Raw genomic sequence first — 25,833 nt, forward strand, 5'->3', positions numbered from 1 at the left:
GCTACCCATTATATTCCTTGCTTCTTTATCTACTCTGTCTCACTAAAATATTCGTCCAGGTCCTGGATGAGTAATAAAATGGCAGCTCTGATGGTTTCATGACAGAGCAGTGGATGAGCTATGGCTGAACAGTTCAATTAATTCCAGGCTCTCCCCGTGTTAACTGTTTCGTACTGTTATGAAAAGTACTGAACCAGATCCTTTTCTACATCCCAGTCACTTCACAGCTTGCAGCAATTCTCAGCCTTTATTAGACAACCAAAACTGACACAACCCCCCCAACGAGACAGCAGTTTCAGACAGCAGGTTCTTCACGGAGATGCTCTATTTCTGCTGGGTGTAGACAGGACCTTCTACAGAAAAACTCCCAGTGTATTTTTTTCATCTCATCATTCTATGAACAGTGTCAAAATGTGATTATCTCGGCCTCTCCATCTTTTGTAAGAAACAGCACATGTAATACTTTTTTCCAGGTGGAATTCATAGGTAGTTTAAAGTGAGTTCTGATTGCTTTGCATTATTTGGGGACAAAAAAATCCCACACAAGGGAAAGCTGAGAGACAACTGGTCTAGGGGGTTAGCAAAAAAAACAAAAACAAAAAAACAAAATGAAAACCCAGAAAATTAAAAGAAGGGGAACAAAAAAACTGGAAGAGAAAAACTGCAAAAAACCCAATCTGATATCTTTCACAGAGAAAATTTTGTCTTTCATATTCATTTACTAACATTTTGTAAACCTTGAAGAAAAAAATCTAAAAATCTCAGTCTTACTTGGAAAAGAAGGAAGGTAAAAGAGATGTTGCCCTGCCCAGATGACCACAGCCTTCTTTGGGATGCTGATCTCAGGAGGGTGAAGTTTCCCACTTTTTCACAACTCAGTATATTGCAAATGAAATGTATTGGCTCAGGCAGACAGAATGGGGAAATTCTATTGCAGTCAGCCAAGATCGATGAGCAGACTACTGACCAGTAAAAGAGTCAAGAATTTGCAAAGCAAAGGACTTTTTAGTGGAACTTTATATTGTCAATCTCCATCTGCCATCCAGAGTCTTCAGTCAAAGCATGAAATTTATTCAGACATTATAACCACCTAGCCTTACTCTGACATTGGGACTTAACATGTCTTCTCTTGTTAATATCATTCAGCAACAGCTGCATTATATTACCTGTCAAAAATTATTAATCCAATTCTGTTTTCATGTATATTTATCATTTCCCTGCCAACCACAGTCAAATGATTCTGTAAGACACATCGATTTCCTGAATGAATTAAATGAAAAGTATCTGTCATAAGTTTTACAGACAGTGGAGTGATTTTCAGGTACTCTCGGTTTTTTGCTCTATTTTATCCCCAATAACCTGCAGAAAATAATCAGGGAACAGGGGTGTAGTCATTATGAGACCTTTTTTGCTTCCTTTAATTTTACTTGCTTAGAGGAACAGTGGTATAGACCTAAATATTCTTATCTTATTCTTATCTTCCTCATACTCTTGCTCCATTTCAGGCAAGCTCCTTGTGCAAAATCCTATTTCACCTCAACTGCTCACCCAAGTAGTTCCCAGAATCAGAGATAACCAAGTTACAGAATCACAAAAGGGTTTGGGGTGGAAGAGACCTTAAAGACTGTCTCATTCCAAACCCTTGCCATGGGCAGGAGCACCTTCCACTATCCCACGTTGCTCAAAACCTTGTTCAGTTTGGCCTTGGACACTTCCAGGGATGGGGCACCCCCAGCTTCTCTGGGCATCCCGTGCCGGGGCCTCACCACCCTCACAGGGAGGAATTCCTTCCTTACATCTAATCTAAACCTAGCCTGTTTCTGTCTGAAGCCATCCGCCCTCGTCCTGTCACTGCAATTCCTGATGAAACCCATTTTAACAAAACCATTCTATGCTCCTGCCCTTGCATTCAAATCATGAGACCCAACACATGGGAAGTCACTGGCCATCTCCCACCACGTGCAGTGACAGCTCTCAAAACCCGTTTAAACAATTCCCCATTTACAAAACACCACCCAGGTGGTGCAGTGGACCACAGGCTGCACTCTGCCCTCCCCAGATGGGCAGCTACATGGCAAGAAGTACAACCCAGCTCCTACAGTTGATGAATATTTACCATTTACATCTAGTATCCATAAAGAGAATTTAATGCATAGCAACAACCAAGTGTGAATTGTTGAAAGACAACTGGAGGTCTTGGTCATTGAACCCAGGAGTCCTGAGGAAACAAGACACTTCTCAAGCAAGTCCCTTTCATTATTTTCTTCAAATAAAATTATAATAAAGTTCACCATGCCTAAAGCAAAAATTAAAGTCCACAGGGACTTAAAAAGTGACAAAAGGATAAAAGTTATGTTAATACGAACAGTTTCCTTCAATCTGGAGCAGGAGGTGCCAATCACCTGGAGATAAGACAGAACCTCTCAATGGCATTCAACTGACTGGATAGGAAAAGTAATTTTTCTGGAAATGTCATTTCCTTTCAGCTCCCTTCAAGTATTGATGAACTGAATAAAAACCTTTAAAAGTTTCTTTGTCTCCCCTTCAGCCCACCTCTAGGGGCATCCTGTAGATGGCTGTCCCGGTTTTGAAAGACAGGTGTCTGCTAAGGAAGGCAGAAGCCCCCTTGAAGTGGCAGATATAACCCCTTTTCCCTCCGAGTTATTATATTTTGAAATCAAGGGCCTTTAGGCAAAGATGTGGGAAGTAGGAATAACAGTTCTTTACTATATATATAACCAGTCAAACAAAACAACAACAACTATGGCAGTAACAGCAAACAATCCCAAACCCAGTCCCAGCCTTCTCGGCTGTCGGGCCCTTTCCCCTCGGGTGCAGTTCCGCTCGCAGCCGGCAGGGGCGCTGGCGGCTCCCGGTGAGCAGGGCAGGTGCGATGGTTCCCCCGCGGCTGCAGGGGGCGCTCCGGAGCGAGCTCGGGGAGCACGCGGCACTGGCGGCCTGGGATCCCGGGAAGGGATGGGACAAAGGCTTCACAAACCCCTGGGCAGCCGATCCCGGGATCCCGGGAAGGGATGGAACAAAGGCTTCACAAACCCCTGGGCAGCCGATCCCGGACTCTCGGGAACGGCAGGCTGGAAACGGCAGGCGGGAGCAGCAGGCTAAAGCGGCAGGGACGAACGCAAATCCCGGGTGGCAGGCGAGATGTATCCAGATGGGAGAACCCCACGGGTGCCCAGGCAGGCAGGGCGAGCAGGGCTACAGCGCAGCGAAAACTCGAAGCAGCAGCAGTGGGGCAGGGCAGCCACAGCTCGGCCTCCAGCAGGGCAGGGAAAGCGGCTTTTGGGGTCCCGGCGTTGTTTCCAGCAGGAAGAGAAGAACGGCCAAAAAGAAAGAAACAGCAGCTCCTTTCTCTGCAGCTTCTCTCTCCGGACGCTCAGAGCGAACTGCCCCCACACCCAGGTGTAGACAAAGGAGTAGCCAGGCCCGCCCCACTCCCTTTTTTTTGTCTTTCTTAAGTACAGCTATTTGTCCCCTAGCAACATGCATATGGGAGAAAATTCCTTTAACAGAAAAAAAACCCCTAAGACTAAACTAAAACCCCAACAATGGCCCAGTGCCTGGAAGATGCTGCATCAAGGAGAGGTTCAGCTCTTGCACAGGAACACAACGAAGTGGGGAGGCAGAGTGAATCTGATTCATCTCCATTTGATAATGCCAGTGGGAACATGCAGGTGACCCCAGAGCTGTTCATCTCTCAAGCTCATTGCCTCCATCCCATTCCCTGGGATACAAGTTCACCTATCCTCATTATTTGTAGGCAGTAAATCTTCCCCGTCTCCCAAAGGACCGAGATGCAGAATGAAGCATTGTTTTCAGGGATCACACTGCCATCAGCTGAGTGATGCTTCTCAGAACGACACGTTATGGGCTGGACCTTGTGTGAAATACACCAAGCTTTTAAGGGCTGAGACACTGTGCAGGTGAGGTTTGCTGCGCGGTTTGCAGAACAGGCATGGGATGGCGCTGAACTGGGGAAAACAAAGCATTTGCTGCCTGTACTCTGGGCTCTGGACTTGCAAAAAGCACAGCAGCTCTGCCCAGGACCCTCTTTGACAAACAACACATTCCCCAAACAAGTGTTTCACATCAGTAGACCAGACAAAGAGGCATGCACAATACTGAGTTTTTCCACATTTTCCACATCAATATCTAGGGAGAGTTTGTCCCCTGCTATTTATTCAGATGTAACTACATCTGGGAGATGACAAAGGGAGACAAAAAAGGGGACAATCTCCTCCCCTCCCCATCTATTTCTTTCGGTCAGCCTAATCTTACCCAAGTAATCTCTTAGCAGGAGACTGTGAAAGGAGGGCCCCGACTTGAAGGAGCTCCCAGGAAAACAGGCAAAGTGGGAATCGGAAAGACGATTTCAGCATTTGTAATTGTGTCTGGGTCAGGGAGAATTATGCCGATTTTAAGGACGCTGAGAGAAGGCTACAATATTTTTGACTTGAAGGCATGACAGTCTAGATAGGAAATCTGACTGAACACAGAAAGAAAAACAGCATTTCTTAGAAGTGATAAAGAAAATATAGTCTGTCCACTGCCTGAAGGAAGGAAGGGAATTTGGGGTGAGACAGTGAAGAGCTGGTATCTAGGTAATAGGTCTAGGTCAAACGGAGCATATTTCCTACGTTCCCCCTGATGCTTTATTGCTGAGGTAAGAGGCAATGATTTCACATCCCTTTCAGGCAAAGCAGATCAGTAATTTCTCCAGGATCAGCTTGATTTCATTCTCCTCTTTGAATTCCAGCTTTCTGCATTTGATATTTCCTCAGCAATTTTTTTTGTAGCCACCATGAATAACAAAACAATGCTACTTCTACTCTCAGTATTCCCAATTCTGCTGCTGCTATTTGCTCTGGAACTGGAGCTCTTTGCTTTGGCCATATTGACTCAGGTATCCCACAGCCCAAAACTGCTTTAGTGCTGTTTGCAAAATTGAACAGTTACTTACTGAAATCCTTCATTTCTCACATCCCCCCCTGCACTCAGAGTCATCTCTCTATGAAACAGCTAGAAAATATTCTTGAGTAAAGAAGCAATGCTGGCTTTCCTCCCCTTGTCTGACAAAATGGGAAATGGGAAATCAGAGCAGAGTGACAGCAGTGCCTTAGCTCAGACTTCACTCAGGCCTTGGAAAGGTTTCCTCCCTTCACCAACCTGCAGGGAAAGTAATGTCTCTACAGGAATGTAAGAAGTGGTACTGACATCCCATCACACTCCTGCTGCACGCTGAGTATATCACAGCATGTACAGGTGTGCAGTAACCCCTTTATTTCCCTTCCACTTTCTCCTCAATATTACAAAAAGGGCTTATGCAGCTGCTTGAGGAAGCTGAAAAACTACAGTTGTTTCAATCGAGATTCAGACTCAGACCATTTGTTTCCTGAGAAAAGTCTGTGTCCCCTCCCTGAGGCAGCTCCCCAGAGCTGGGGCAGGAGGAAGCACTGGATCTGAACATTCGGGTGCGGATTTGCGCTGTGCTCCAGAGGGCACAGCCTGACAGCTTGGCTGGACAAACCCCCAGCTCAGCTCAGCTGCCACTGGGAAGTCTCATAAGTTGTTATAAATAAAAGTTATGAATTGGTAGCAAACTAGCCCTGGGAACAGGAAGAGTTTGGAGTTCAGAGCGTGCTGAGTCGCTGCTCCGCGGGGCTCTCGTGCAACCTCTGCGTCGCCAAAACCACCCACAACCCAAGGGGCTCTCTGGGGAGCACGTTGGTTTGTCTGAGCTTTTGTCCCCAAATAACCATCTGAAGCTTCAGCTGGAAGAGGAAACGACATAGTGTACATATTAAAACAGCTACAACGGAGGAGGAAATTGCCTTTCATTAATTTTCCATAAGTGGATTACACCAAGCGGAGTGTAAACAGTCCCACGGGCACCAATTACCAGGCTTATTCTATAACTGAATTGTCCTAAACAAGCACCATTTTAATTTGAATATCAAATACTTTACACAGCAGGAAAGAGAAGGAATAAACCAACCTAACAATGCATTTGTTATGGATTTCTACAAAATTGCTGTGGAAACCTCTGTGTCCCCAGTGGATTGTGCATGGTCTCTTCACACATGCTCATGCTGCACATCTTCCTCCATCATAGGAGAGGCAGCATGGGCACGTGCTAGCCATTGTGCCATTAACAAAATGGCCAGAGAATCTAAGGAGAGGCCAAATAAAGAAAGCAAACCAACCAAACAAAAAACCCCACAGCAAAGTCCTCCCACATTTAATTAGATTTGGCATGATTACCTTTCTTCTTTTTTTTTTTTTTTTTTCCTATTAAGAGACTAACTTACTAGGGCTATTTTCTGCTTCTAAAGGTCTTAATGAAATTAGCCTTCAGGTACAATTTTTCTCTAATAAACTGGAATGAATAAATACCTCATATGTCCAAGAATGAGTGAAGCCAGGGGCATTAAAGAAACAGAACCCAGCGTTATCCAGGTCAGTTCTTCAGCATAAAAGCAGCAGCACACATTCCCATGAAGATAGAGAAAATCCTTCTAATTTCCCAAACTCTAGCTTGTTCATGAACTATGAGCATTAGCAATATCAGCAAAAGGCCAAAGATTCAATAGATGAAATTAGAAATGAGATAATAAAATGTTCTACTCTGTCCAAAGGAAGGCAGGGAATTTCAGAGGACTCTCCACAACTTTTTCAATCCTGGTGAAACACAAAGTTTTGTCCTCATATTTGTATATAGTGCAGTTCTGGCTATTACAGATCAGCCTTTTTAAGTCTTAGCTTCACTCAAATACATTAAAGCCCTGTAATCCCTATTTGGGTAACTAAAAATGTGCAACCTCTTTGGGCTGGAGAAAAGGTCTAAGAGAGGGGTTATCCCAGTTTAAAAAGCAGAAACCAAGGCATGCATTAACTAGTTTAGCCAATGAAGCTCAGGCACAAAGCCTAAAGAATATCTACTGCTTAAACCACAGGGCTTTGAGCTCTTCATCTTCTCTCTTGTAGAACGTTCATCCTCCAGAAACAGCAAAATTTCTGGAAAAAGCATCAGAAAATCAGTCTCCTGATCTGAGTCTCCAACCCACTCTCTGATATGGCAGATTTGCAAGATGCTGTTCAGAACCTTCACTGGTACAAATTCAGCAATCCTGCCACAGCACACTTGACACTGCAGTGTGTTCCAACAGATCATGCTGTAAGTTGAAAGCCAAGTGTTCTCTGTACAGTTCTTGAAGAAATAATTTGGTTCCTAGGTGAGGGCAATGTTGTTAAATGTATTTGGAGCTCTGAATACTAAACAGTCCTTTTTTCCTGCTGTATATTTTGGGTTCGTTTTATATCATATAGATATATGGGCAGGGAAGAGCAGCCTTCTGGAAACTGAGGTTGGTCTTTGCCCAAAAACCATTATTCATTTCCACATAACAACAGCAAGAACTGCTTGTCCTCCACTTGTACTTACACCATTGAAAGGAAAGGCCCTGAAGAGAAATGTGGATAGAAATTTTTACATGTAAAGCAGAAGTTGTTAAGTTTCCTCTTCTTCAATTTCATTAAAGAGAAGAAGAAAACACAGCAATTATTGACGTAATCTAACCATCCTATTTTACAACCAGTGGCCAAAAAGGCCAATCCACAGCATCTTTCCATTCACGTCTACCTATGTGAAGGCAGGACTGAGCAAATGTATCCACAAGGCCCTGCAGGAAAGAGTTTGCTGTCTGCTAAATCTGTCTGGCTGCTCCTACACAGCAGCAGAAGTTGGGTCCCTTTCCCCTCACAGTGGCAGATTAAAGGTGATCAGCCAGAGGGCTTTGTGCCCAGACGTGAAGCACTCAGGAATCCTGTCTCCATCTGTGCCAACCTGTCTCCTCCTGTGCCAACCCATGTCCTGCTGAAGCTCCTCAGTTCCCTCATGAGGGACTTTAGCCAGCCCTGCCTGGCCATGGCCTCCAGGCACAGACACTGGTGTGGAGCACTTCTGGAACTGGCATTTCCTCTTTTCCACTGATAATTAGGCTGATACATCATTGACAGAAGAGGTGAAGACTGCAAATACCACTGTCAGCTTCAGGCACCAGTCATTCCCAGATTTTGCCACCACTGAAGAAGCACAAAGGGCAGGCACAGGATATAATTTTTAGTCTTTCCTGTGGGTGCCAGGATCCCAAGCCATTCTCTTGCTCATTGCACATACACTGTTCCTGTATTGTGCTTTCTGCCTGGATCTGACAGGGGCACATACTTCTCTTTCAGCCCCATCCATTATTAACAATCCAGTCAAAAAAGCATTCCAGATCCTTGCTCCAACACAGATTTCCATGTGACCTTGACCGAGTCACTGTACCTCAGTTGTTTACCCAGGATCTTACTTCAATAGATCACTGAAAATATAAACCACAATTCCCTGGAACAGATAAGTTACCAAACATGGGGATAAAGATTAAGGATGGTTAATGGGCTGTGCATGCTAAGCTTTACTACAGAGGTCAGTGGATTCTGTCCCCCACCATAGCCACTGTGTCCCAGTGTCACATAAAGTCATGCTGGCATTCCAGACTACATCCACAAGTCTCCAGTGCGGCCTGTGAGACGAGATCTGTTGGATGAAAAATAGCAGCAACCAATTTCAGGCTCAGCAGAGAAGTTCCCTGTATATTTATGAACCTAAGTCCAACCTTTAAAAACTCTTTTTTCCCCAGTGCCGTTTTCTTCAACAGGAAGTCATGGATAAAACAAAAAGAAGCTGCTAATGATAAAATAGTCAGGCAGAAAGAATAGATTTTTACTTTTTTTCACATCCCTAGCAGCACAGTGAAATAGCAAGGAACATCAACAAATTATTTACTGGTCTTCAGTACCACATCCTGCTGTTTTTCTATCCCCAAACAAGACCCTGTGGGTTTAATTAAGTTTTCAGAGGAGGCTTGGGAGACACGATTTCAGTCAGTCTATGTCATTTATTCCATGTTTTCTATGGATGCACGGGGAGAAAATCTACACAGCAAAATAAATCAACCATGGTCCTGGTGAGCAAAACACCAGACAGACATGGCAACCCTCCCTTGTCCTAATGCTCTCACACTGCAAGAACACAGTGGAGGGAAGTCCAGAAAATCTCTGCCTGTGCAGGATGAGGAACCCCTCAAAACTTAGCTTCTCATGGACATCATTCTTCACCAAGAAATTGGAGGAAGATGTAAACAAGTCACCTGATTCATCTTTCAGCCCTCCCTTGCCACATCCACATGCTATTACCTCATCCCTCGACATCTCTAACGAGGCTGGCGTTTCCAGTCTCACGTTTGACACTCCCACAGCAATGAACTAATGCTGTGGTCTGGGCAGATCACCCAGGAGTAGGTCCAAAGCAGTATTCAGACTTCTGAAGATGCACATGTCCTTCTGCAACTGGGAGTTCAGCACTTACAAAATCCACCAGCTCAGATGTCAGGACAAGTCAACGATTTTATAAATTTGGCCCTTGGACTTCCTGCCTCTGTACATCATCTGCACTAGAGGAAAACAAGAGGATCTGATCTCTGTGGGACTGTGTGGGAGAGAAGGAGAACACTCAGCTGCTATAGGGAAATGTGTTGGTGCAGCAGGATTTGCAGAGAGATGCATGTATGAAGATCCACGTCCTCGTGGGCCCACACAGCGGGCCCTGTCTTACAGCACATTCAGACTTACAGAACTGATGCTGCCAAAGGTATCAGGATTTTTTTTTACGCCTTTCTGATGAAAGCCTAGACTTGTTCACAACCACCTTGCAGGTCAAGCAGCCAGCCAGTGCTCCTGTTTCATGAAATACTGTGTTCACATTGAATGCAACACACTCTGCAGAAAGACCGAGCCATCTTTCTTAAGGTTGTTTCTGGCAGAACTGGCATTAACAATCTAAGCCCTTTTACCTCCACTTTTTTTCTGACCCACTGAATGTGTTCTGCCCCCACAAAGCACATGCTAAAATACGTCTTTTACCCCTGCATTTTTAGTTAATCGCCCACCTGAGTCGTCTCTGTCTTAAGGCCCTGCTTCATTTTTGGGAGGCTCTAGGTGAGTATCAAAACTCTCTTGGCTATGTTCACTTGTGAGCACATTGACTTTGCTGTCTCTCCAGAGCAAGATCCTCTGCCCTGACTCATAATTACCAGCAGACCATTTGAATTTGAAGGCAGTTTTGCTTTGGCATTTGAGATAACCACACAAAAGAGACCATTTCCTGTAGCTATCTTAAAAACAAGGGAGTCTAACACACCTATCCAAAACTTTAGCTGAACACTACAAGAAGTCGGAGGTTCAAGAATTGTGCTTTTAGAGAGATTGAGGTCAATCCATATTTGAGGAACCTGACTAGAGCCCCAGAAGAATAACTGAAAATAATTCCCAGGCCTACCTCTGCAGGCAACCCCCCCACCCTTAAACTACTTAATCTCACAGGCCCCTCTCAGTGTATTTTTCATGCTTTTAAAAAATGACTGGGTTTATTTGCTCTCTCTGTTGTTTTTAAGCCAATGTCTTAGAAGCCTGAAAGTGAAATATATTTCTTTATCAATTCCTTGTTTTTCTCCTCCTCTGCCACCCATGCACAGTGGTTTGCTTATCGAGGCGCATTCATGTATAGGAGCTGCTGGCATTGATGTATTTTCTTAGCAGGGTGGAGGGTTTTGTTTTTTATATTTTTAGAGCTGGCTGGCACATTGATTTAGGCTGGCAGAACGAGCAGATGAAGATGATGTTAATTTTACAAGCAGAAACAAGCAGGGATAGAATGCTGGGCTTCTGTACCAGAGATATCTCACTGGGCTACCACACAGACAAGCTCAGGACTTCCAGACTGTAATTCCTTGCCAGTTTTACTGTGACTGATGACCCACAGGTAAAGGAGTTCACTTCCTTTTGAAAGAATATTTCATGGAGATTTTGTAATTGTTTTTTCTCTGGCTCATGGAATGATGCTGGTCACTTCGTCACTTGTAGGTAAAATATGGATGCCCACAGTGGTAGTGGGAGCTCTCTGTTACTCCTGGAAGCTGGGTGCACACCAATTTATCCCTTCCAGCCGTTTATCAGTTCATTAGCACTACTCAGTGCCTCATTCAAAACTCTCTTTGCATATGCAACACACAAAAACCCAAACACAAACAAACAAAAGCAGTGATTTGTTTATAAGTGCTCTTTTCACAGGAACCAACCTGGCAGTGAACACTGCCTTCCTCAGCCATAGTACACACACTCCAAGCACTGTCTACAAGCTCCTGTACCTCACTAAATGATCTCTTGCATAGAACCAGCTCTGGAGGCCCCTCAGCAGGCAGCAGCACATTCCAAGCCTTGTGGCAAGGACGGTTCACAGCAGCACTGACGAAAAATACATCATCTCCCATCAGGTCACATCCTGCTTTCTACAGAGAAGAAATGTAAAGATCCACTGGTCCTCGTCCATCCTTAGCATTACTGAGCAGCATTTGAATAACTCAGAGAGAAGTTAATTGTGGTCAGGATGAATCTGATTACTTTAATTAGATGCAAGCTTTCTGGAGTGAGGAGGGAGGCTTTGCCTTCTCTTTTGAAAAGAGCAGCAGCAATACTTATCTGGAGGAGCTAAGACATACCAGGGATCCTGCAGAGAGGCTCATGGTGCTGCACTGTGAGACAGAGTCACCAGTGAAAACACAAGAAAACAGCTCCAGAGTTGATCTTGGCCACTTTAGATCCTCACTGAGCATCTCCTTAAATTTTACAGAGGGGTCTTTCCCCTTGCAAACACCCCAATGCACTGCAGAAACAAAGGACTCCCTCTTCTTTCACTCTGCTTCAGATGCAGGGCTGCCACCCATCTCCAGCCATGGGAAAACCATGCAATATCAGTAACTTCGAGTTAAAATCCATCTTTTAGCTCCAGTATCTCTCATGGCTGCTCATCCACATCTTTGCAAGAGCTTTGGTTGGTGCATGAAGGCATTTTGCAGCAGTGCTTTGCACACAAATGTGAGGCACACATTTCAGACCTCCCCTGAAAACATGCCTGTGCTCCATCTGGACATGTTTGCATATGTAAAATTTGTCATCTGCCTGGGAAAGGGCGAGTGTGTGAGATCCTGCACTCCAGTGGAGGCTGCCTTGGAACAAGAGCTGGCTCAGCCTTACACCAGTATTTCCACTTCCACAACAATAAGCACAACTCAGAAGGAATCTGAGAACACAGCAAGTTTCATGCATTGCTTAGGGTCTCTTGTAATATCTCAGATTATTATCCCTCCATATTGGTTGGAGGAGTTTGGAAGAAAGAGGACGGATTGCTGGAAATTGGCTTTTAAATCTGGCTTCCCCTGAGAAAGATGGTCATGCTCTGAGGTTTGTGGTATTACTTGATAAGCAGTGATTAAAACAGTAATCCCGAATTGTAATCAAAAAGCAGTCAAGGCTCTGAAATTACTTTCTACTAAGCTTTTTTCCTCTTTCAAAGCCAGCCCTGTATGGCAAAAGATAATAAAACACCACAGACACTGTTCCAATTTCATTTAGAAATATTTGAGCCATTAATTTATAGTTTGGAAAGGTTTCTCCTCTTGTCTTTAAATCCACCTCAAAAATGGTCTATAGTCTAGGAGAAAGGAGGAGTTATTTTTCCTGTGGCTGTTGTGCTCTTGAATACCTGATATATTTATACGTCATCACAGTGTGAAGCAGAGGAAAGGTTTCCCCCTACCCAGTGAAATGCTAAAATCAGCCTTCCCCATGCTTTCCCAGGCAACAAAATACAGGCTGCTCCATGTGACTGTTAGCACGAGCCTCTCCTCATTGATATGGTTTTGAGATTTCTGAGAAACAAAGCTCCTGCTGACTTGATTTCATGAGTAGAATTCAGTGCTCTGACTTCAGGGTTGATGTCTGCAGGTTCCCTGGACAAAGACACACAGAGTGGTTGTGTTCAATAACTTCTCCTTCAGCCCGCTCAGCCAGAGCTGTGTGTTCATGTTTCCCTCATCAGATGAAAAGCAATAGCTCATGGCAGTTTGATTTTCCACATAGCAAATGGTCAAACCAGCAATCAGTTTGTTTTCAACAATGCTGCTGCCAGAGAAAAAATAGTAGCAATAGGATGGTCCAACACACGTGCTTTTTAAAATTTCAGATGTAAGTACAAAGCTCTCATTAGGCTGGAAAATTTTCTGTAGTTATGTATAATGATTTGTGATTTTTCCCCTTTGTGCTGATTTTGCAAGAGAACAGAAATAAAATTCATCAGGCTGTAAAAATCAATAGTGATGCTTTGTCCTGTATAATAGAAAAACTGCAGAAGTTTATCAAGCTGAACAGCAAAATTCACAAAGGAGAGCGGGTCATATCTGGCCATGGGAGGAGCTCAACCTGCTGCCTGCATGTCCCAGTCTAACCCCACACTCAAGTCTTAGTCTTTATTAGGGGCACAATAAAGTCAGTACAAGATACTGCCTTTTCCCAAACATGCTCTTATAGCTCTGGAAACCACACTTATTTATTTTAGAGACAACTTAGAGATTTCTGCTTTGTAAATGCTGCTCGTGGGCTACCCTGAAACACAGTTTGCATCATTCCAGGTCTCACACTTCCCCCAAAGATCATTTAAGTGTTTTTCTAACCCTATCTCTTCCACATTGTAGTTTTTAGCCTGACATTTACCCACTGCATGTTTCCTAAAGCCAACTGCCTCAGGAAACAGGATCAGCTGCTCCAGCTGCCATGTGGACACAGATCAGCCTGAGCCTGAGGATGAAGTGGGAAACCTCCACAAGGCACCTCCCCATCCTGAGTACCTTTGGAAAAATGTGGAAAGAAAAGCTGTAGAATTCTGTGTGTGTTGATTATCCAGTCCCACCCCTGACAAGGCCCACTAATGAATGCCTTTGATTTACAGAACTTGATGGAAGCAAAGCTATAACACGAACTTTTAAAAAACAAATTTTCCCAGTGATAAATGCTTCCCTTCTGTTCCATTTAACAGCTGGATAGTGAAGATGAAGACAAAGCACACGTTTTATCCTTGGATTAAATTAAACCCTGGATTACAAATTGTAATTGAACATAATTATTTCAGTAGTAGAAAAATTTAAGGTTGCCCTCATGAGGCACAATTTGCCCCACAGAGCAGCATTAACATGATCAAAATGGTCATTTTCTACTAATGCACATTCTGGTATTCCATTTTCAAGCAGCTAGCAAAACATCCTCGATTTCTTGTGGAGGAACAAAAAAATCCCAAGGTACCTTTATGTTTTATGCTAGTCTGTAAAACCAGCAAAGTGTAAACTCCATAAAATGGCTTTTAATCTAGCCCAAGTTTACTTTATACTGTGTGATACAATCATCTAAAATAAATGTTGTGGGTTAAATTTGGAAAACAGAAGATGAAACCTAAAAACCTCTCCCTTTTAATGTCTGAAGAACAAACCCCAGCTACCTTTCATAACCAGAAGACCTCAAATCAACAGAATATTCTATCAGCAGTGCTGCTCAGGTTAGGTTTTCTCCCCATAGAAGGAAAATCCCTACAATTCTTTGGTCTCAAGAGTGCTATTACGCATGTCAGCAGGGCAGACAAGATCTGACTGACAGAAGAATAATTCTGTGGAGGATACAGAATCTGTGATAAGTGCAAATGCCTGTTTATTACTTTATCATTCAATCTCATGATCTTACACTTGTGTAATAGAAGTAAACACAATATAAAAATGAAATTAAAAATATATGAATAGGACTCCGCCCGAAATCACAAAAGTCAGGGCTACATCAAGGAGGAGATTTCTTTTTGAGCACTGAGTTCATGTCCTTTAGAGACAAAAATAGGTACTCTGGACAACAGACAGAAGTTGCTAAGCAGGCACCAGGTTAGCTATAAGGACATGCAACTCCCTGATCATGTCTGAAGTTGTTATCTCCCAGAATATGGAAAATCACCATTGAGCAGTATCGCCAAAAACCCTAAAAACCCACATAAAATCACGAGGTTGTTTGGGTTTTTTTAGATAAGAAGTATGGCATGGGTCAAAATGTCAGCGTATCAGGTGGGATATAATAAAAGTGAAACTACTCAAAGGCAAAATTGACTCAGTTACATTTGTTTTACCAATAGCAAGAAGCATCTGACTCATCAGAAGATGATTTCATCCAGCCTTTGCAGAAAGATAGGCATGAATGTGTTCAGTATCCCTCAGGATGATTTGGGATGCTATGGGAACACTCAGAGCCCCGAAGATTAAGGGGACCCCATTTTTTCTGGGCAGCAAGGGACACCAGACTTCCTTTGGAAGCAGGTGATTGGTTACAGATACAGGAGAGAGTGGAAAGCTGGTTCAGCATTAAGGGGAATGCAGTGCTTTTAGTAACAGTGGCTGCAGTACATCCTGCTGGAGTGGAAGGGAGCAGTGATTCAGGAACAGGAGAGAGATGACAGCAGCAGCAGATGTGATTATCACCGTGGAGGGGCCTCGTTTGATGGGCTGCGGGAGAGGAAGCTCTCCTTAAGGTGTAAAGGAGGCAAAGTAACAAAAGAAGAAGGTGACTGCATTCAAGACCTAAACATGAGTAAGACTGCCTCCAGGACAAAAAACAGGATCACAGAAGGCAGAATGAAACCTGAGAATATGGAATGGCTAGAAGAGAATCTTGGTTGTGCAGAGAATGAAACTAAACCTGAGACATAGTGGGTAAGAAAACAAACCAAATGGGAGGCTGAAAAACACAGCAAGGAATGCTGTGAAACCTTCAGCTCTCTTGACCCACAGGGCACTGACAGAGCGTTCTTGGGCTAACCTTTCTGTTTCTGGGATTTTTTGGGTTATTGCTTATATAACTTTGTTTCTATTGCAATAAATATTACAATATATCAACAATTTCAATGCAGGATGAGCATTCCTGTCTGATGTCTGTAAGACAGAAGCATCTCCAGATGTGAATAGAAGCCATATGTACCCACACACCACCCTGACACACACCATACAAAAACCTGGATAAAGGTCAGATTGTGTCATTAGAGTGCATTTAGGATCCTTCACCACACATCAGGATCTTACTGCACTAAAGACTTACAAACACAGACCAAAGCAAGAGCTCCAGCTTTAACATCAGACTAACAAGTGGTGGATCACAAGGAAGAAAGCAAGGTGTTACTGGCTGACATAAAAAGTAAGCAAATATGAACTCTGTCTATGATCATTTTTTTCTTGGCATCACAGAGGAAGACAGTTTAAAAAGTAGGATTTGAAAGAAATGAACAGTAAAGCTCTATGGACTTTTAACAGAAAGCTTTTCTAATTCATCTCAGAAATCCCAGGTTGTACTTCCCTCCACATCTCCTTCAGGCCTGCTGGAAATGCAGCTCTATATATACACAAATATATGCAGAACACAGGTATGTGTCACAGTTCTGCCTCTCCCTGTACACAAGTGAATTGGGATCATGATTTGCAAAAAGAGGAAATTCTCACTCTATATTCAAAAGGTAAATAATGACTCTGACCTCCTGTTCTGACCCAAGACAGCGCAGGCTGTCCTTTATCCATCACTTACTCTCACAGCATACAGAGCAGTACAATCCAGGGAGTAAATTAATCATTTTCCCTTTCTGCAGTGTACAGGATATGGACTGCTCTACTGAGTGACTACTTCTTTATAAGATAAGGTTAATCAATAAAGATAATTAGACACTTCTGGTTAGTACATCCACATCACTGAAAAACCCCACATTAAGTCCTGCTGTTCCCTACTGAAATACAAACAAACACTAGAATGAATCTAACTGGTATAAAAATGACCTGACTGTATGGCACTGAAAAACTCAGATTAAAAACACTGTGTGGTTCACTCCAACCCGAACATTTCTGAATCTCAGAGGAAATCACATCCTGCCTTATCTCCCACAGTCTGAGCCACAAGGTTAAACCTCTGTGCTCCTCCTGATTTTAGTGGATCTTTGAGCAATTGGTGGCAAGTGTCAATTTGTCAAACCCCCAGAGCTGGTATTTGGCATCTGGGCAAAACTGGCTGAGAGAAAACCCAGCTCTGTTTTGGGCACAAGGGTACAGCCATGAAAATTATGAAGTGCACCCGTTTAAGACGGAGCCTTCTTCATTGTTTCTGTGGTATCTCTACACAGCAATTATAAAACCAGAGGCTGATTAACCTCATCCCAAGCCCATAACCTGCCTGCTCAGGCTTCTCTGGATACAAAGGGAGACTGAAGGAAGGGCAGTTTGTCCAAGGCACAAAGAGGTTCCGAGGTGCCCACACTGCTCCCTCAGAGAAGTCCTTCTTTCCAGTTGCACCTGTGGCACCTACAGCTTTTATTTGTAATTCCTGTGAGCCACACAGTCCATCCCAGATCACTTCTCAGCTCTGAACAGGAAGGGCAAGATAAACCTCTCCAGCTAACAATGAGAAATCTATAGCCATGGACAACCAGCAGATCATCGGGCTAATCTCCTCTTGTCCCACTTTAACTGAAGCTTTTCGCAAACAAATATCGATCCATTGTTCTACAGTCACAAATCCTCAAGTAATTCTCTGTGGAAGGCAGCGCTTCTTTTTGTCGGGGAAGCTTTCTTTTAACCAGAAAGGAGAGAGAAAAACAAAATAAAATCTCTCTGTAAGACCAGCAGTCACGCAGATATTTTGCTTCTGCCCACAGACCAAGAACTCTCACTAAGTCACACAAACCTATGTTTTGCTTCCACTTCCCCTGGTTAACACTTCATCCCCAAGTAGGATTTGGGCATAATTTTACTTTTCTTATAGCTGTGCTGTTGAGTGTACTCTGCTTTTCTTGCTCACACTTCACCTTTTCACTGGGACTGTACTAGAAGCCTTCCCTGCCTTACTTTCCTGTCTGTGGAATTTTCCTTTTTCTCAGCTTCAGAATGAAGGTGACAGACAGTGCCATGGCTCCATCCAAGATGTCATCCTCTTATTTTTGCAGGTCCCAATACACAACCACGTGCAGCAGTGGCTGGTCACAGTTCTGGGGATGGTTTGTCATTGCCTGATCTAAAATACTCAGGTTTGTACTGTCAGAAATAAGAGATGCTACCAGCTTTAATGAAAATGGGGAAGAAACAACAATAAAAACAACATAAACCCAGCAGGAGCCCTGGCTGAGAATGATTTTGTAGAGAATAAGAATTTTGCTTTTCCTCTTCACTGTGTGAATGATAATAGTTTGTTTCCTACCAGCACATCTCAGCAAGTCCACACTGGTGTTATTTTCACCAAGGTGGTTGAAGTAAAAAAAAAAAAACAAAACAAAACAAAAAGCCCCAACTCAATCAGCTAAAAAAACCCCAAGTGTTAGGCTGGGGGTGGAATTACATAACATTGTGAGATGATGAACACATCCCAGAGGAAACATTCACAGAACTGGATGTACCAGAAGTCTGAAATGATGGGGAGAAATTAAGCACAACCGGGCCACCAAGCCCTTATGATGGAAACCACATTGAGATGCTCCACACCCTAAATGGTCTCAGTGATTCGCACCAGAATGGTGCTCTGGTTCAGTGGGGAAGGGGCTGAAGAAACACAGATAGGACAGTGCCTAGAGTTTATCATCACAATACAACACAAACAGGAGAAAGGGGAGGTGGGAGATGAGCCCAGCACCCCTATTTTATTAAACAGAAGAAAATTTTGGCTAACACAAAGACATTTTAATGTTCTCGTAGCTCAAAAGATCTCTGTTGCCTTTTGAAATATAACTTATGTTAGCAGGTGGATCTCTCATGAGAAATTATAGCTCTTCAGACTAGGGCTGTAGATGACACTATTGCCTGCATTGCAAAAAGGGAAGGCAGATGATCACACTGATCCTGAAGAAAATTAAATATTTTTTCAGATAAACAGAGTTTTACAGTCCAGAAGAATGAGAAGGGAAATGCTCAGCTCTGCCATTTTTAGTTTTAAATGCTTTTTGCTCTTATTCAACTCTCAGGTCACAGACAATTTCACTAGAATCAAACCCCCAGATCTACTGAAGATTATTCCAAATCCTTATGTCACCCACTTTAATTGCTTTCATTATCTTTGGAGTTTTGTTATTCTAATTATCTGTGTGCTTTTATTATCCTAAATATTAGCCTTTCCTTCTAATAAAGCCTACAGTTAAGATAGGAATATCTTGAACCCCTTTGTAAAAAATAAAGCAAACCTTTATCCCCTTGGTGCCATGATGGGAGATGGAATCCAACCTCTGGAAAACTTCTGAACAGCTGCATTTTGTTTACAGGATGTGAGAATCTGGATTTTATGCCAGTTTCTACACAGAACCAAAGAGCAGAGCATTGCCAGCTCCCTGACACAGACAGCTGGACTGCAGTGGGGGGCTTTGAAGGGAAGAAGCCCCTCATCCCACACCTGAGCTGAGCCTGGCACAGTTCAGCTCTCCTGGGCTACACTGGGTGTCACTGCAATGCCAAGGTTTGGCAAGCAAATCCTTCTCTCCTGTGTCTTGCCAGGGTATTTTGCTCCAGAGCCTAGGAAGTTATCATGGCATGACATATTTCATTTGGGAAATCTATTTTGCACGGTTTCTTCGGCGATTTGCATGTGCTTTGCTTGCTCCTCACAGCATTTCACGTGTAACAGGCACTTGTAGTAAAGGAAGAATATACATAGTATGGTTTTCTATTCAAATTTGGGGTTGTTCCTGCTGAGCCAAGACTTAGATGCCAGACAGCAGAGGAAACAATGCCTGAGCTCACAGCATTTTAATTTTTTTTTGAAAGATTTACAAAATGCATTAAAGTGCTGTAGAAACAGAGTATTAACAATTCTGTGGCAAATAAACTATTAGCTCTTTATGTTGTATGATAATACTTTTCTCTTGCATTTTCTTCACAAAAGGACCCCTGTTAAATATTTATGCAGTAAGAGATAAAGTTGGTGATACTACAGAGAAAACAATTAGGCTTTCCTAACAAATTCCTCCAGTAAATTAAACTACATGTTCCTGAATTTTGAAATCATTCCCCACTAATTATTTCAAGTTGTATTCCAGGATGGCATCTGGATTTTAGTATACTGTTTTGCCTGGAATTATGTAGACAAAAATAAAAACAAAACTCAGGATAATGATCCTTATCCTAGAGTGGGCATAGGAATACTGAAAATAGTCCAAACAAGCATACAGGCTCCTGTGTCTCACCTTCTAATGGACAGATGTGATTTTGGATAAAGCCATGTAGGCCTTCAGCAGAAATAAAAAGTCCTGATCAAGTATTTTCCATCCTGGGGCAGGGGGAACAAAAGATGGATCTTGTGCAACTTCTGAGCAAGCAATGATAGTGTGAGACCTTGCATCAAATGAAGCAAATCCATCCTTACAGACAGCAGAAATTGGTGATCATTTTTACAGTCCTCAGGTTTTCTGATTAGCAAGAAGCAGCCCTGGCACAGCTGTGCAGCAGGAGAGCCTTTGCTGAGTACACAGGGACAGAGCTGCATTCTTGCTCCTAAAGCAGGACGTGCTACAGAGTCCTACTGATGGCACAGTCTATAAAATAGTGACAGTGCCAGTGATTTGATTTGTAAGGTATGGAAGAGGGCCTTGGGGGATGGATGCTGTGTTTGCCCCTGCTGGGTCCCTCGTGGACCGCTGAGGCAGCGCTCTCCTGGCACCCACACGTGCACACGACCTCACCTGCGCAGGTGGTTGTGAACAGCCCCTCACACACCCACAGTCTGTGCATGAACCAGAGACAGAGAGGCGAGAGGGGTTCTCTGTGTGCAATTCTGAGGTGTTTAACAGCAACAGCCTGAAGGGAACAGAGGCAAGAAGAACAACCAAACCAAAAGCCCATGCCAGTTTTATCCTGAAAACTCCCAAAAGCGGGCAGAGCATCCAAAACCAATGGTCTGAGGGCTCGGGGGCAGAGGTAAGGGTGAATGGCACAACAGGGGCCAATGGGAAAAGGGATGGGAGGGGGAGAGGACCAGTGACCAGCAGGATCTAGACAAAGGGAGAACTTTCTAGCACAGTGTTGTAAGGAGAGACCACTTCTAGGGCAACTTGGAGGGTGTAAAGTGGACTTAGCCACCGCAACAGTAGGGTATGCAAAAATCCCTTAGTCAGAGTGGAAAGGCATCCAGTGTCAAGTTGAATTCTGCTTACAAAACATTATCATTGTACCTGAAGTAGTAAAAATGCTCATTCAGTTCCAGAGAAGGCACATTCCAAGCAACCTCTGCAAGAGCTAGAGAAATTTCTGACTTTAATTCCAGGGCATGTCTCAGACAATGGCCTGGCCAGACACTACTACCAGTCTGCATCTTCTTGTTCACATTCAGATTCATCTGAGTGCACACAAGCTCCAGACTGGGAAATTCAGAGCAGCCTTCTGTGTTGTAGCAGCTTTATCACCTGCTGGAGCAGCTCTGTGTTGCCCATCTGACAGGACTGTCAATTAATTTTAAACTTGATTCTTAAAAGCAGATGCACAGCTTCAAAACCTCCTGGCCTGTCACATATGGAGATGCCATCTGGTTTGTTACTGCTCCAGTGTGACCCAGCCACTCAGCTCTTTCCTTCAAGATCTACTGAATGCCAAGACAAAGTGAACTTGGTGATAGAGGGGGGGAGGAAATTCAGATTTGCTTTCCATTCTGCCTTGACTAAGAGGGTGAATAGGCAATAGATGTTCATTTGTAAGTACCACATAACATTAAGAAGCATAAGAACTGCATGTGAAGGACAAGGGTAGCTGAACAGAAGAATCATACAGTAACCAGCATGTGCCTTTATTTTTCATTACCTATTCTCTCCTGAGGCCACCTGTGCACAGCTGAGGTTTCTCCAGGAACAAGAGAAGCATGTTTACTTGTCACCCTCATTTCTTCTTCAGTTTTGCTCTGCATCAGAATTGTACAAGTAAATGAAAATAACCCGCTGAAACGTTCTACCCATTCAGATAAATAAAGCATTCAAGCTTTAGATTGACCTTGAAATGCACAGCCAGAACCTGCACATTTAAAAGTTCAGGCACAATGAACACATTTTTCTTGAACAGTGAATTGGAGAAACATGATTGAGACATGAAGCCATTGATGTAACTGATAGAAAAAAATCTTGTCAATCAGGATCCCAAGGGAAAAAAAGAGTCCTGTGGAGTTCTTGAAAACTTGATGCTTAGCTACCTGTTAGATTAGGAAGGATGGTAGAATCATTTCCACAGCTCACTCTATTTCTAGACTCTGTGCCCACCATCCCTAAAATGCCAGCAAGAAAACTCAGAAGAGCCCTCTCATAGAAAAGAAAAGGAAGAGAAGATCTAAATCCAAATCCTGGATATCACCAGCCAATTAGCAGCTTCAGCATAGATGTGAGCCAGCCTTCTCCCTGCTCCACATCTTGTCAGTCATGCATAGGTAATGCTCACTTCATCCTTAGTTTGTCTCTTTTAGCAGGTTTTCAGGACACTGACCATGGTAATAAATGACCCTGTTGCTCCCACAACACGAATGGAAGTCAGCACTTGCTACTGTACATGGAACAAGGGGAAATATAAAATGATCAGGCAAAAGAACACTATTCAGACATTTTAAGGCCATCTTTAAGGCAAATCTTTACTCTGGATAAAGATACAGACATTGGAATAATGTATTTAGACCACTCTGTACCTGGTTATGGTCCAGGCCTCGTTCCACATATTTGACAGAGCACATACAAGGCATCTGAAAAGAATCCAGTCCAGATCCAGCATTTTGAGTCATCAATATGAGCAAATAGTCATAACCTGTCAAGTCTTCCCAGATAGAGAAATGAAATCTTAATAACAAACCTAAAATATAATTCCTCTGATAAACCAAAGAATAACACAAAAGCCACACTGCTGCTGTAAAACAGCTTTGCTTTGAGAAACCTCTGGTGCTAAAACATGAGTCACATTGGCTTCCCACTTGCAGAAAGCATCCTGAGTGATTCAGAAGCTGCTCATATGTCACACCACCCTTCAGACATGTCACTGCTGGTGCTTCAGGAAAGGTATTCAAAGGAAACCCTTGTCTACAGACCTGGAAGGCATTTTCTTCTCTTTTGCTGTTACTTTAGAGTTTAGAGCAGATTAAAAGAGCTACTCCACATAGGCAAAGGTCTTCTGTTTCACTGAACTGCTCCCATGCTGCCCTCAGAACCTGTATTTGTCCAAAGTTTCTATTTCAGGGTGGCTGAGGCTAAAGACTGCTGGAAATGGGGAAGCCACCACTTCCTTTTGGACCTTGTGAGACCCTGGGCCTTTGCTCTGTGCAGTCAGCCTCAGCAGTAATACTGCTTCTGGCTGTGTTGTGGAATCAGTCAGATGAACCTATACAGAACACATGGGGCCCTTTCCATGCTCTCAGATGTGTATCAGATGTGTCCACCACCCCAGGGGACTGCAGTGCCCTCTCTGTACTGCTCCAGTCCCACTATCTCTGTCACTAAAGGTGCCATGATATCAGAGCTAAGTCCACAAAGGTTAGATCCCACCCACACACAGCACACAAATTTGGATCCTTGTCCCTTGATTATACCTTTAACGTGCTAAAAGGAAAGTTCTATTGAGAAGAGGGGATAAGAACCAGCACAGAGTTTGGTGATGAGGAACACTTGTCAGTTTGTTAGCTTGGTCACCCAAAGACTTATCAGCCTCAACGAGGAAGTCTAATTGCAACATGATTAATGCCAGTCATTCACCATTCCTCCCCCACATGCTTCCAAGGATGGTCTTTTTCCACTCTGGCATCTATAACATAGTTAATGCTGTGTGGCTAAAAGGCAGAAGCAGGAATGCACAGAGCCAGATGGGAACAGAGGAATGCAGGGTGTAAGTTGTCTATGATATGGAAATGATTATAGGCAGTGCAATTAGCAATCTGTGTATCTGCCTGTCTATGACTCCCCAGGTCAGAACACACTCATATTGTTTCAGTGTTGAGGAACATTCATTTGCTACTGCAAGAGGATATGGAGCAAAACTCTCCAAATAGCCCTAAAACATTTATCAATTAGTGACAAACAGAAGAGAGCCCCACCACATGTTGATGTCACTCCAGTGAAGACTACAGCAAGAAACTGCCCCCCACACATTCTATTGAGTATTTTCCCTCTCAGAGCTGAGGGTGCACAAACACGACAATCACCTGCAGTGAAAATATTCCTTCAATTCAAACACTGCAAATTTTTTTCCCATCTTGTCTCAGTCAGGTCCATTTCCATCATTTCACTTGTGCCCAAGAGCTGCTTTCTCTGCAAACAGGCAGAATTCTCACCTTTACTGAGACAAGTCCGTGACAGTACCCAAATCAAAGAGGCTACAAAAGGGAAGATGGGAGGATTTGGTTCTTCAGGACTGATGCTCCAAATTGATTTTCATGCCACTGAGAGAGCATTAGCTTGGGTCTGACTTTTCATGAAGGCTTGGCCCAGCAAGTTCATGGCAAGAGCTGAAGTAATGATGGGATTGTTGACGCCTCTGAAGGTACTTTTCTGAACTGGCAGAACTCAGATGCACAAAAAACCCAGCCCCCCAAAAATCCCCCACAAAACCAGCCCCCCAAAAATCCAAACATAAAAACACAGCAGACCTAAGGCAGGAAATGTGATGAAATCTCTGTATTGCCTTCATCACTTATTTTTTCAGTCTTCAGGTTTTCAGTGCACAGAAATCTCAGAGGAATGCTACTCCTTTTCTGTATCTGTTCTGAATGTGGTTTTTTTCTGATGGAATTTAATATATTCTTAACATGAAACATTTAATGCCTGTTGCACAAATGTCTAATAAAATTCAACCCCGTGGCTCTTTTACTGTCAAGCTAAATAGGATCCATTTGAAACAAACGTGCAGCTTTAAAATTTCCTCATCTGAATGTTCCTGTCTTTGAAGGGAGCAATTCTCTGCTCCCATCCCCTACAGATCAACAGGGATTTAGAAGAGCAGTAGGTGGGAATCTTTCAGCTTTGGTTTTGTTTTGCCAACCCAGGGTTTTAGATGGCAGAGCTGTACCTTACTGCACCCAAAGAAAATGAATTCTTCCTTAGAGGCACTGATTTTAGCAGGTGTTAAAAGTATACACTAATAGAAGAAAAGCAGCCCCAGAAATTTTCAAATGAAGGAGGAAAGGTGCTGAGATATGGTACAAAGGAGAACTACTGCAAAGAAAAGCCTTTTTCTAACTTAGCCCTCACATCACTCAGGGCCAATCACTCTTTCCCTATCACATGAGGAAGGCTTCAGTCTTTAAAGACAGATGTGAGTTTTAACTTTGGTTCAGCAGTCGCCCCTGGAGAAAATCAGTGCTGGTTCGCAGGGCTGGTTTTCCTGCAATTTTTTCCTGTCCTCTAAATCTGTAAGGGAAGAGAAGCCTCCCAGGAAGGTGTCCTTAGCTTCAGGATGGCATTTCTGGAAGGCAGAATTGTCAGAGTACTTGCTCTGTGGTGGCCTCTGTTGCAGCACTCATAGAGGTATGTAAATAAAGATAAATAAAGAGCTGTATTTAATATACTGATTCTCTGTTGTCTCCTCCACAGGGAAGCTGATCTGCACATTTCATGTTTCTTTAACGTGCAGCAGCATGTCCTCTTCTACACAATATCTAGAAGAGACGCCTCCACTTTCTGAACAATGAAGCATGCTTTTACTTCGAAAGAGAAAAAAACCTCTGATTATAAAAGCACATGCTGCAGATAATGATGGGTTTCAGAGATTATGTGATTAAGCATGTAAATGCAGTTTTACAGGTGGAAAACAGACTAATATGACTTAACCAGTACATTTAGAGAGAGAAAAGGAAGTTATTAAAGCTTCATTTTGTGAAATGTGTAGGAAA

The sequence above is a fragment of the Coloeus monedula genome (genome assembly GCF_965178545.1).
Source record: "Coloeus monedula genome assembly, chromosome: 18".
NCBI classification, from domain to species: Eukaryota; Metazoa; Chordata; class Aves; order Passeriformes; family Corvidae; genus Coloeus; species Coloeus monedula.